Raw genomic sequence first — 13,592 nt, 5'->3', positions numbered from 1 at the left:
GTGGTGGATCCTTTTCCACTTGACACTGAAGATGTTCCCGAAAATGGGTGGGTAAATAAAACTTTAGTCATGTATAAATATTTACAGAGCCCTTACATGCCTAAGTGCTGCCCCAGCAAAGTTCTCAGTGACTCCCCCCCCTCCCCTCAATCACCACTTCCCACCTCCACCACGTACCTTTACTGCCTATGACCCTAATTCGGGCAATGTGATTATTGGATACCGGTATACATAATAAAAGATACTTTTGCTGTCTGTGCCATATAATTAAGTGAAATTTTAAAAATTATGTTTTCATAAATAATAGGAAAAAGCACTCCTCAGACTGCAGTGTAGTTGTTATTGTTACTTTCTGAAAAATGTTGATTTTAAAATAATTTTGTCAGCCTTGTGGGCGGCAGGTTCAGGCTAGAATTGCCACCCCTGGCTTCCCCACCCCCATGTGAGGGCTCTGAATATTTACTAAACGTTATTTGTACAATCATTAGTAAAATTTGTTATTTCCGTTCCTTGATGATCGTCGTATTTGTCTACTTTAGCTTGTTTGTATGATACACTGATTTGTTATATTTTAGGAATTCTGTACCAACTTTTTATTAAGGTTACAAGCAGACAATATGGATTAACCTAAAATGTCTTATAGGTGTCATTAATTTGTACTAAATGTATTGCTTTATGAAGTGTGTCTCATATGTCTGACATTACTTCATTACAAAAATAAGAATAAATATTCTTAAATCCAAATGTACAAAAATATTACTCTAACATGTACATGACATTTCCAAATGATTTATCAGTTGTGTTAGTTCATTTTACTGAGAAATGCCTGTCAGGTAGATTGTAGATTTAAAGTTCTCCAAAATAGGTCTTGCTGTTACTGTTGAAAATAATTTGCTTTCCTTTTAGAAAACTGCAGTACACAAGGAGGAGGTATTGCTTTCCATCTCCTAAAGTCCACAGTTTTCTGCTTAAAGTATTATTATAGAATACTATTACATATTATTATTATTTACCCAATAATATCATGCTGCTGTATGCAGTCCATATTAGGGCAATCATGGAATCAAACAGTGAGGAACAATGTGTACAGAAATTTATTCAATTGCTATCGAGAGCTGACTTGATAATGTGTTGAGACATCCTTCCTAGTAATAATGAAAATAAAACGGTCTATTAAGTGATTGCAGCTGTAAAGCTGAAAATATACACATTTAAAATACAAATTTTGAAATATATTTGAAAAAAATGGGAAATTAAAATATGAAAGGGGTATAGGTCAAAAAGGGTCAGGTCGCCGCTGATGGCAGGGTGCAGCTAGAGGCAGCTGAACAGAGTTCTCCCAGCAGCATGATGGTCGGGCTGGTGTACCTCAGGGCACCTGGGACGTCGGCTGGATAAGGCCGTGTCGATGTCACACTGACCATTTCTAAACTTCAGTGTCTTCACGGGACCACAAACACATAGCACTCACTGTCTGTCACCATGATTAAGCTTGATGTCACAATAGTTTCTTACGATGTTGGGTTTTTGATGAAAAGGGAGAGGGGGATGGAGGGGCAGGGGAGAGGCCAACAAGCTGGCCCCGGGCTACTCCATTCGGAGCGCCGTGACCCACGTCTGACCTCGGTCAGGTCTGCTTACTCATGAACCATGCTAGTTGTCCTTAACGACGTAGGCATTACGTACTGAACAGCAGAACACCAAAGAAGTTACCTCTGGAACACACACTCCTTTCCTGCAAAGGCTTTTCAACCTAAACTGTATTGTTTCCATAAATGGGGATGTAAGTCAAATAACACAAGAAAATTATGAGTGCAGGTACTGATGGATGTATTTTTGCCAGGAGTCTTCAGGTGGATGTCACACCACCTGTCCCTCCCCAACCCAGCACAGACACACCTCAAACCACCACCACACCACCACCAGTAGTTCCTGCCGCTGCAGCTTCCTCCAGTACACCAGTTGGGACCTGCACCATGTTGGTGGATGAGGAGGAGCTGCAGTTCATCCGCCTGAAGAGGGAACTTGAACTGCAGGCTGCAGAGCTACAAGTAGAAATTAAACAGGCAGAATTAAAAAAACTTAAACAAGAAACTGAAAATTTAAAAGTACATAAAACCCTACTCGAACTTCAAGTAAAAAAACTAATGTAACACACAAATACACTCCACCATGCCGCTACTACCCCACACACTCCACCCTGGCTCTCCTCTCTTTTGCAAAAACCAGCCTGTGTCTACTCACACACACCAACCACCCTCTTCTCTCCTTCACATACGCCACCATGCCTCTACTCTCCTTCACACCCGCCACTCTGCCTCTTCTCTCCTTCACACACTCCACCCTGTCTCTACTCTCCTTCACACACTCCACCCTGGCTCTACTTTCCTTCACACACTCCACCCTGCCTCTACTTTCCTTCACACACTCCACCCTGCCTCTACTTTCCTTCACACACTCCACCCTGCCTCTACTCTCCTTCACACACCTCACCCTGCCTCTTCTCTCAAACACACTCCACCCTTTCTACCCTGCCGGTACTCTCTTCTACATTAGCTTTCCTGTAATATATTTTTCCTTAGGATCTCCATTATGTAGTTTTCCTACATAGTTATTTATTATAAAGGAATTTATTTATTTATTTATTGTTAAAAAGGAAATCATTTATTGCTTGATATTAGAAAAAAAGTAAAGGCAATCATGAGTATATTGGCTGTTTTAAACCATACATACTGGATATATATATATATATATATATATATATATATATATATATATATATATATATATATATATATATATATATATATATATATATATATATATATATATATATATATATATATATATATATATATATATATATAAAAAACTCACACAATTTGATTACAAACACACAAACTTGGAAGTAGGTGTGGAATTAACCTGTTGATGGGTCGGGAAGCATCACACAGCTGCACGAGGCTGAGGTTGAGGTCTGTCACTGCAACAAAATTGAAACATTGCAATAGTAAGATTCTTTAAATGAAAATTTAAAATTAAATACTGAGCAGCATGGAAAGATACAGGCTGATACACAAAACATTTAATTTTGATATTTGTAACTTACATGAAGTGAAGGTTGACAAACTCATCCCTGTAGAGCAGACCTTCCCGAACTCGTCCAGGTACAGGTGGTAGTGGGACAGGTGGGTCCTCATGGAAAACTGCACCATCACCCTCGTCCTCTCCTTCCTCGGGTACAGGGAGGCGTCTGTCTTTGCAGATGTTGTGCAAAATAGCACACACCTACAGACAGAGTTAATATTAACAAGTAATACAAATTATTGTTGTGTAGTGGACGATACAGTATTGAGATGTGATCATCACTTGATTGTCTACATACCTGTATTATTCTACACACATATGCAGGAGGGCTGACTCTGATTTCACCATGGAGCACATGAAATCTCCGCTTCCACTGGCCAATCCCCCTCTCCACTGTGCTCCTTGTCCTTTTGTGTGCTCTGAAATTTTTAGTTAATGACAATGTAGTGATACTGTAAAAATTGCTTTTGCAACTGAACTTAAAAACAACTTTCGGATAATCTTAAGAATAGCGGCTCCTAGCGGGTGCGCATAAAGGGCACGGTATGGTGGTAATTACAACATTACTAGCACATACGACGGGATTTTGACAAGTGGTCAGCCGTGTTTGTCACAAGGGGTGTATTTCTCCACGCGGGCCTCACGATTTTTTCCAAGTCGATGGGCGATGAGACTGGCTTGCAGGAGGCTGGTGGAATCCATATGTTTGTTTGTGTGCGTGCAGGTACTGTGACGTACTGTCACGTACAAATTCTGCAGCTTTTCACACTTGTAGGGTTAGGAGGGGGAGGACAAGGGAAGAACGAATTATACACGAAAAATGTATTTGTAATTTATTACGCGTCTTTCTGCCTTCAGACAAGGCATGACACTCTTGCCCAAATTTATTACATTGAAAATGAAGTTGAAATCTAAGCCATAACATAATCTGCTTGGGTTCTCATTGAAGAGCATTGCCCCAGATTTAGGGATTTTTTCACGTTTAGGGATATTCGGGTTTCCTCACCTGCAGCTTGGATACCTTAAATTCCTCACCTCCGTCACTTCTGTCTGTGTCATGGCATTGGAAAGGTGTACCGACTGCGATTATGGCCTCATTGACTTCTGCTTGCGGTACTCCGGGAAAGCAAGAGACTTGCTTGACTTGTGTGTTCGCCACAAACAATATCGAGCGGTTGTGGAGGGAAGCAAAGAAAAGTGCCCTCTTTGGCAGGAGGAAGAAGCACTTTGTGGGTACCTCGCAAGGTGCATGTTTCTTATGGCCATTAATGACCCTAACAAACGCTTGCATGTCTTCATTCAAGAGGCAGCTGCACTATATAACCCCTGTAACCACCAACAGGAGACGCATGCTGCATCTAATTCCTCTTAATTTTGTAAGTATTTCTGAGGGCATTCTATATTTTTTGTTGTTAGGTTGTAAAGTTCGGTTGGGATAATTTAAGGAGGGGGGGTCCAGGCGGAGTCGAGAGGGGGTAGTTAGCGGTTAGGTCGTAAGGTTCGGTTGGGGTAGTTTAAATCTACTCGACATGCAGTGTGGCCCGTCAAACAATTATGCGACGCGGGACGGATTGGGAGGGGGTCACTATGCTTGCCATCCAATGACACGCCCGACACTCGTCAACAGACCGGCTGCAGCGGCTGCCAAGTTATATTGGAATAGATTACAAGAGCATGCGTTAGGGACTTTAATTACTTTCGACAAGGGAATTTTCCCTAATTTGGGGATTTTTCTGGGAAATTGTGGGGCCAAATTTTCAGTGATTTGGGCTTTCCCCCCTAAACTCAGCTTCCCCACAGGTCACCAGGCTTGTCTTGGGGGTAGGGGGCTGGGGTGGTGGATGGAATGGAGCCGCTATTCTTAAGATTTATCAAACTTTCCTTTAAGAATGTCATGTTTCACACTAAGTTCATTAACCCTACCTATATTACATTTTCCCCCTCATAGACTAGTATGTACTAGCAATACTGAAATTACAAAAAGATCAAGCCTAACTGTAACAACCTAAAATTGCAGCAACCTTTTCTAGACAATACCTTGTCAAGTTTCAAATTAGCAATGCAACGTCATGGGACAACAATATTGTTTCTGTAAGATTTATAATCCTGCAGTTAAGGGTTGTTATGCTAGATTTTTCTAATGAACATACAAGGGGTTTTAAGTAAAACACAGCCATGATTGGAAAAGGATGAATGTATAAGAGCACTGTTAGCTAATCATAATACTGTTACCCAACTTAGCTAATTTTCCTACATTAGTGTAGTTTGCATGGCCTAAGCCTGAAATGATAAGCAATGATGAAAGATATTACGGCAATCCTATCACAAAGTGGTCCCTATTGTCTCAGCTCCTCTACATGCGCTGGGCTATGTTGCCAGTAATGCATTTTCTGCTGGTGTTACCACAACCTCGACTCCCAAGGAGTGCCAGGCTGCGCTAAGTTTGGTTAGGTTATATTAGGTTAGACTAGGCTACGTTATGTTAGTTTAGGTTATGTTATGTTAGATTAGGTTAGGTTAGGATGGGTTAGGTTAGGATAGTTTAGATTATGTTAGGTTAAATTAGGTTAGGTTTGATTAGGTTAGGATAGGTAAGGTTAGGTTATTAAGCTTGGTAGAGTTGAGGAGTGTGGGTGTAACACCGTGGTAACACTGCAGCACAGAATGAATAAGACTGGCAACCTAGCCCAGCGCGGGTAGAACAGATGAGGCTGCAGGGACCACTTTGCCATAGTAGACATTAATTACAACACGAATGTCGGTGTGTGTGTGTGTGTGCACAAAAACTTACCTATTATAGGCGGACTGTGGGCCCTGAGGTCGTACATAGGGTGTCAGGAGCCACTTCTTGGAGGGGTAGGCACTGTCTCCCAATAAGTGGCATCCTGCAGGGACCATACCCCTCTCGAACCCTGTGAACAGAGCACTTTCACGCAAAATACGTGCGTCATGGACAGACCCGGGCCAGTTTGCAGTTTGGTGTAAAATTCTCCCGTGTGTGTCACATACGATTTGCACATTTATAGAGTGGTGCCCTTTTCTGTTCACATACTCTGCCTCAAATTCCTTGGGTGCAACAATCCTCACATGTGTTCCGTCTACTGCCCCTACCACACCAGGAAATCCCGCAATTTCCTCAAACTCTCGCCGCTTCACCTGAGTTTCTTGCACAGTGAGGGGGAACTTGATGAAGCGTCTCACTATATGAGGCTGTGCAAGGGCGTACACAGTCTCCCGGGTGACCCTGCTGACGGTCTGTTGTGAAGGCCCCAAGTCGTCGCTGCTACACTGCTGCATTTTGCCCGTAGCAAGATACCTCAGTGTTACGAGGACCTTCATCTCCGGGGAGAGGGCTTGGTTCCTGTTTGTAGGAGCAGTCAAGGCCTCACGCACAAAATCAGCCACGAAGAGTATCCCTGCACGGTCCAGGCGGTACCTCTTGATCAGTTCCGGGTCCGGAAGTTCATCAAGGACGTCTCTTCGTGCCCGAAAAGTCCTCAGCTGCCGCGGACGCGCACCCACTAGCTCTGCCATCTGGACTGTTATGCCTCGCTTATGTCGACATAAGGATTGCATTGTTACCTCCACCCCGCGCGTAGCTGGCGAGTCAGTTTATGTTCCGCTTAGTTGAAACATAAGGGTTATGCTTCCCTTATGTCTCGGTGTCCGCCATTTTCTTGATTTATGTCTCACATAAGCGAAACATACTCTTTATAAGTACGGGCCCTGGTGCAGCTAGTGGAGGGAAGGCCTGTCCTACAAGATAGGTCAACCAGCACTGCGGTCCAGCACAAGAAGAACTTGGCGTGGGATGAGATCGCCAAAAACTTCAACGCCATGCACCCTGATCTGGAGCCACGATCAGTTCAACAATTGAAAAGAAGTTTCAACCGCATCAAATTGAAGTAAGTAAATGAGGTGCATTGATTTTACGCTGTATATATTTAACCTTTTGACCAGTATCGCTTTGTATCGTTTCTTAGGTCCTCCTCGATCCTTTCAGTGCGCAACGCGTCTTGACCTCTGTGCGCTGTCGGGCAGGGGGGAGGTGGGTTCTATTTTCACCTCCACACCTCTGTAACTATGCATTGTAGCAATTATTCGGCATATCATTGTAAAGATAAAGGCAAATACTATACAACTTGCTTAATTATATTGCCAGTTTCATATGATGACCGAATAAACAATTATGTTTTGCCATCGTATCTAAAAAAATAACCGCTATTATAATATGTATTGGTAGTATAGTTTGTTATATATTATTCTCGCTTTAATTTAGTGGTTGTAACAGCCAACTAGGCAAGACAATTCACCCCGTTCTGGTGACAGGCAGCATGTTTCACGTATGAGTATGTGGTTGCATTATGTAGGAGGTGTCGGTGGACATTCCATCAGAATAAAGTTACTATGGGGTGTGGAATAGTGTTGGAACATGTATTGTGAGCGGGAGATTCAAAACACCACCAGCACAGACAGCGCGGCGTCGCTGCCACAATTTAGCAATAAAAGGATTAATGCTCTTACTGTGAATTACCATATAGTTCTTGCATCACGGGGTCACGGGGAAAATGCTTCCACCTCAGCGTGCGGTTGCGAAGCAACTGGGGGTCACATGCCACTCCCTCCCCCCTGAGAATTAACATACTGCCCCCCATCGACCATGCCTTTATACCCACCATTAATATGATCTTAAAATGTGCCCTTGTAACATTCTATGTGGCATCAGAATGCCGCGGAGTTTCACTTGTCTAGTGCCCTTCCATACTCAGATGTGCCCCCCTTTGATAAATACCTATCCACTCCAGTGTTTGGGTGATGATTAAAATGATCAACTTTTCACCTTTTGAGACACAGATTGCACCAATAATGTGTTCTCCAGATCCAAAATAATCATGATGCATTAAAAATAGGTTACAACTAATTTGTCAATGTGTAGTTATTTTTCATTGTTATTAGATGTTATTTGTAAGCCATAAAGAAAGAATTACTGGTAGAATATCAATAAGCATAGAGCAGGTGTAGCTCTTACATATGATAATATTATACCATTGCTGATCAAATAGTAACCCATTAATTCTTGCTTTGTTGGTTAAGAGTTATTTTCTAACTAAAATAATTCCTTATTATCAACCTAATTGAATGACAATATATCCTTAATGCAAACACTATTAATTTTAATAGACACTAGAATATTAACCCTATCTGCAACAGTAATATTAATTTTGGTACAACAAGTTTTTTCCAATGCTCTTTACTATATTTGGTCAAAGGGTAAAACAGGAAAAGGAAAAGGTTAAGTAGGGAGCATACGCTATAGCTGCGGGTGGTGGCAGTGCTCATCTCCATCCCATTGGTCCTTTGAGCCTGTCGTGAGAGAACCCATAAACCAGATACAGTACCAGCGTAACATCTGGGTTACCACAGTTTACTTTCCCTGGTGGCCCCAGGTACCATATATTGACCCGGGTGAAAGGAAGGATGAACGGCTGGGTGGCTGCATGCCGACTGCCCAGGCCCACAGATTCATTGTTAGGGACTCGAACCACTGCATTGCAGAGGTGTATTGTTAAAGGGTTTATCATTCAGTATGCCTTTGATATATTATTGTTATTAAAATCATGTTTCATTGCAGTGTGAAAAAGGAAGAGAGAGCCTACAAGCTGAAGGTGAAAAAGACTGGTGGTGGCCCTCCTCCATCACCTCCCAAGTTTACAAAAGAACATGAGACTGTTGCCTCCATGATCTCTGGAGAACTCAACATGGGCGAGGATGTCTTTGACACTCTTGCCATTCAAGATGGGCATCCAGTGGATGAGGCAGGCACTCCCATCATGGATGTTACTCTCAGTAAGTTAATCATTGCTTGAAAGTATATCACATTATATTATCCAGTTTTCTGCATTCTTGTTCTGGTGCTGCATATAAATAGTATCATTGTTATTCTTATCATCAATTTTCACTTTTTGATACACTGGTTTAGGTTAAAAGATATGCAAATTAAAAAGAGAGAGAGAGAGAGAGAGAGAGAGAGAGAATTATATATATATATATATATATATATATATATATATATATATATATATAGAGAGAGAGAGAGAGAGAGAGAGAGAGAGAGAGAGAGAGAGAGAGAGAGAGAGAGAGATAAGTTACTCAATGCAAGATGGCGCCACTATAAACACTCGCCTGCGCCAGAACGGGCTGGGCCGACCATCAGGCCCCACCGGGAAGATGCCTACCGGCGCAATAGGCAACAACGTAAAAAAAACAAAAAAAAAAAAAACATTTCTGGGAACAAGCTTTGAGGGGGCCCAGTCTAGGATTAAATTTAAATAACTATAAATGCAATAGATATCAAATTCCCTCTGGTGCCTTTATTGATGGGGTAGTGTTTTTTCAAGTATTATAAGAAAAGCTAACATTGTTATTGAAGGAAGAAATTTCCCGAGTCACATCATCTTTCATGTATAAGTATGATTGATAATGCATTGTATTATTTCACAGCTGTGAGTGGAAAACTGCCACCGACAGAGGTCCCCTCTGCTACTGCTGCCGCTGAATGTGCTGAAGCACCTGCACCTCCTAGTGCTTCTGCATCTTTTCAGCCAGAAGCTTCATCCTCTGCATCCACTGCACCATCATTAACTACATTTACATGTAATGTGGCCTCTTCTTCTGCTGCCCCACGGCAGAGGAGGAAATTTGATGCGGAGTACCAGGCCTGTCGGAAGCAGCAGGATGAGTATCACCAACTCCTTCTTCAACAGACCAGAGAGGAGCACGACCAACAGATGAAACTGTACCAGTTTCACAGGGAGGTGTTGCAGCGGCAGCTAGATGTCTTCACGGAGACTTGCCATCATATCCGTGAGGCAGCAGACACCTGCAAAGCCAAATTTTTGGACAGTTTGGGGAATGCCGGAGAGTAACATCCATGATGGGATTGCCTGCCTCATCAACTGCATGCCCATCTTGTATTGTAAGAGTGTCAAGGACACACTCGCCCATACTGAGTTCTCCAGAAATCATGGAGGCAACGACCTCGTGTTCTTCGGAAAGCTTGGGAGGTGATTGAGGAGGGCCACCACCAGTCTTCTTCACCGTTAGCATATAAGCTCCCCCCAACATCACTACCTATGAATTTATCTAAACATTTTATTAATGTGTTCATCTTATTGACTCTCATAACATGAAGGCCAGGCCTGTTCCACTCATTATCTTGTTGGTAAAGTATTTTTTGCCTATGACCCTGTTTAATCTGAATTTATCAAATTTAAACCCATTATTACATGTCCTACCCAGCTCTCTTATCATCAGAACCTTATAAATATCCCCCTTATTAAAGCCCTTCATCCATTTATAAACTTCGATCAAGTCTCTTTGCACCCTTTGCCTCTCTAGAAAATGCAAGTTTAATTAACTGTTCGAGTCTCCTCATATGTCAAGTTTTTTAACCCGTAAATCATCTTTGTCATCCTCCACTGTACCAATTCTAACATTTTGATACCCATTCTTCAATTATGAAGGTGACCAGAAAAAAACACATTATCATGATAAGATCTAACTAAAGCTAAATATAGCTTGATGACATCAGCACTTGTTGCTTACTCTCCTTGAAATGAATCCCAGTACCCTATTTGCACAATATCTAGGATGAATGCATTGTGCTCTTAGATGGAGATCAGAGGTCATCAAGATCCCTGAAATCCTCTCACACCTTGCTCTTAGATGGAGATCAGAGGTCATCAAGATCCCTGAAATCCTCTCACACCTTGATCTTCTTAGGGGAGTGTCATTTAACCAATAATTATGAGGGGTTGTTCCTATATACACTCAGAGTACTGCACTTCCAGATGTATAAATAAAAAAAACAACACTAGCAGACGATAGTTATATTTTTAACCAAACAGTTTCGGTGGACACTGCCACCATCTTCAGTGGTCTTTCTTTACACCACTGAAGATGGTGGCAGTGTCCACCGAAACTATTTAGTTAAAAATATAACTATCGTCTGCCAGTGTGGGTTTTTATTTATACATCAAGAATATCACGTCAGAGTGATTAACCCATTCTTTGCATTTCCAGACATTGAACTCCATCTGCCACTTCCCTGCCCATTCACGCAATCTGTCTAGTTCATCCTGGAGAATACTAGCGACCTGATCCGACTCAATTACTCTGCCAATCTCTGTATCATCAGCATTTTAGCATATATTGCCAACATTAACTAGTGCTAGTAGTTGTAGTAGGAAATACATTATATTCAGTGATGTTTGATAAATATTTTTGTTCATTTATTTATATCATGATTATGTACGTATAGGCTTCAGACAGGAAATGAACAAATTAAAGAGACAGTGTAAATTTTGATCGGAAAATATATATGCAAAATCTTACAAGCTATTTTCATTTCCTGAACAGACAAGTTATATAACTTATTATTAGAGAAACTACAATAAAGATCTCAAAATGTACACCACTGTGACCAACCACCACACCAAGAAAAGACGGCGCCACTATAAAACACTTGCCTGCATCATGACGGGCTAGGGCCGACTACCATCCAGGTCTTTCAAGAAAGCCTAAAAGCACAATAGGCTGGGGAAAAAAAAAGGGATCAAACCTGGGCTATCTGTGTATAAATCAACCCAACTGAGCTACTGAGGTCACCATGCCAAGGGCCACTTATGCAGCACTATACCTGACACCCTGGCCCCTACTGTGGATATGAAGGAAAAGTGACCTCGCTCACACTCGTGGTAGCTGGAAACGCTTTTAATCGTTTTTAGTCAACCCATAATGCCACCTGTAGTATATATTTACATTAGAAAAACTTCAATAATAGTGAAAAATCTTGTCATGTAGATTACTGAATTTTCAATGTGTTATTGCAGTTCCTCTAATATATATAGCACCGCATGTGCTCCTGTGGGTTAAATAAAAGCATTTCCAGCTACCATGAGTGTGGGCGAAGTCACCTTTCCTGCATATCCACAGTAGGGGCGAGGATGTTAGATACAGTGCCAGAGAAGTGGCCTCTGGGATCATCTTTTTCTGGGGTGTTTTATGGGGCTGGTTAGGCTGTGGGACCACTGCCTCCTGAGCCCCATCAGTGGGAAATGTTAGCGGATGTTGTTATTCTGTCGATGTGTCACCAGGGGAGGGGTTAGATCCTGTTGAGTTGCCAGGACTTCTGTAGGAAGGTCTGCATAGACTTGAGGGCTTGGAAGGCAGTGTTGGGGCTGAGGGTGTCGCTGCCGAGCAGGCCTTCTACGTAAAGTTGGCCTGTGGATGTTGAGTCTGGTTAGGATGCTTAATTTGAGGTTGGTGTGGAGGGAGTGGAATCTTGGGCAGTGGAGCAGGAAATGTTCTGGTGTGTTAGGCTGTGTGAGGCACCATGGGCAGTGTAGGTCTTGGACTAGACGGAGAACTTTTAAATCATCGATGGCTCGGTTGGCTTGCTGCCCTGACTCCTATCCAGAAGCCTGGGTTCCATTGCCAGCACTCAATGGTGTACATTTTGACATCCTCAGAAGATCTAAAAGAATCTCTCAACAATGGAAGCTCTGCGAGCATTTCCAGTGCCTACATCATCCTCTGCAAGTATATCTATATTGATGGGCTCAAGTTCTTCTGGCATGTCAATGGGAGTTTGTTGAGGATTGCAATATTGTGCAGGATGGCACATGCAGTCACAATTTTTTTTGATGTTGAGAGTGCTGTTCTCATTGGCTTTGAGAGAATAGCAAATCTTTTTTTCCAAATCCCGAACGTTCTCTCGATCAGGTTCCTTGTTTTGATGTGAGAGGCATTGTAATGCCTCTCCTTAACATTACGAGGAATTCGAATGGGAGTTAAAAGGTAGCTTTTACAGGCATAGCCCGAATCTCCCAACAAGTATCCTCTGTACTGCCCTCCCTCCAGAGTAGCACACAAAAGAGACTCACTGAAGATGCGGGCATCATGTGCACTACCTTGCCAGTTCACGACCAGATTTGTGAAGAGCATGGGTGAGTTGCAGACCCCCATTACATTCAATGAAAAAAAGCCTTTCCTGCAGCGGTAAAGTTCTGCATCTTCTCCACCTGGACTGATGATTGGGATGTGTACACCATCTACACATCCAATAACTCCGGGCATGGCAACTACCTCGGCAAATTGTCGCATGACATCCTGTTCTTCAGCAGGACTGGGGAACTTATGTAGTCCCCTGCTAGCTGGCAGATTGCACTGGTCACAGTCTTGACACAGGTAGATACACTGGGCTGCGATATGTCACAGCAATCCCCATGTCAAGCTGGAAGCTCCCAGTGGCATAGTAGCGGAGGTTACCAGCAACTGGAGACGTGGTGGGATTGGAAGCCCTGTAAGAAAGAAATATTTATCAGAAGAAAAAAAAAAAAATATATATATATATATATATATATATATATATATATATATATATATATATATATATATATATATATATATATATATATATATATATATATACCATAGAACGGGGG

At 42.1% G+C, this 13,592-nt stretch overlaps 1 long non-coding RNA gene across 2 annotated transcripts; it reads right to left on the bottom strand.

Annotated features, from left to right (window-relative positions):
• Positions 1-1,719: 1,719 nt before the first annotated feature.
• On the bottom strand, positions 1,720-5,905 carry LOC126982012 (uncharacterized). Of its 2 annotated transcripts, XR_007734455.1 has the most exons (5): positions 5,879-5,905; positions 3,386-3,506; positions 3,110-3,288; positions 2,903-2,983; positions 1,720-2,045 (listed from the first exon to the last, which is right to left on the bottom strand). It is a non-coding gene; the product is annotated as an uncharacterized LOC126982012 (long non-coding RNA). The 2 variants fall into 2 exon arrangements; XR_007734454.1 differs by lacking the exon at positions 5,879-5,905 and having other exon boundaries at positions 3,386-3,889.
• Positions 5,906-13,592: the final 7,687 nt, after the last annotated feature.

This window comes from Eriocheir sinensis, chromosome 50 (genome assembly GCF_024679095.1).
Source record: "Eriocheir sinensis breed Jianghai 21 chromosome 50, ASM2467909v1, whole genome shotgun sequence".
NCBI lineage: Eukaryota > Metazoa > Arthropoda > Malacostraca > Decapoda > Varunidae > Eriocheir > Eriocheir sinensis.
Note: the sequence above shows the minus strand (reverse complement) of the source record. Positions and strands in the feature narration are given on the sequence as shown.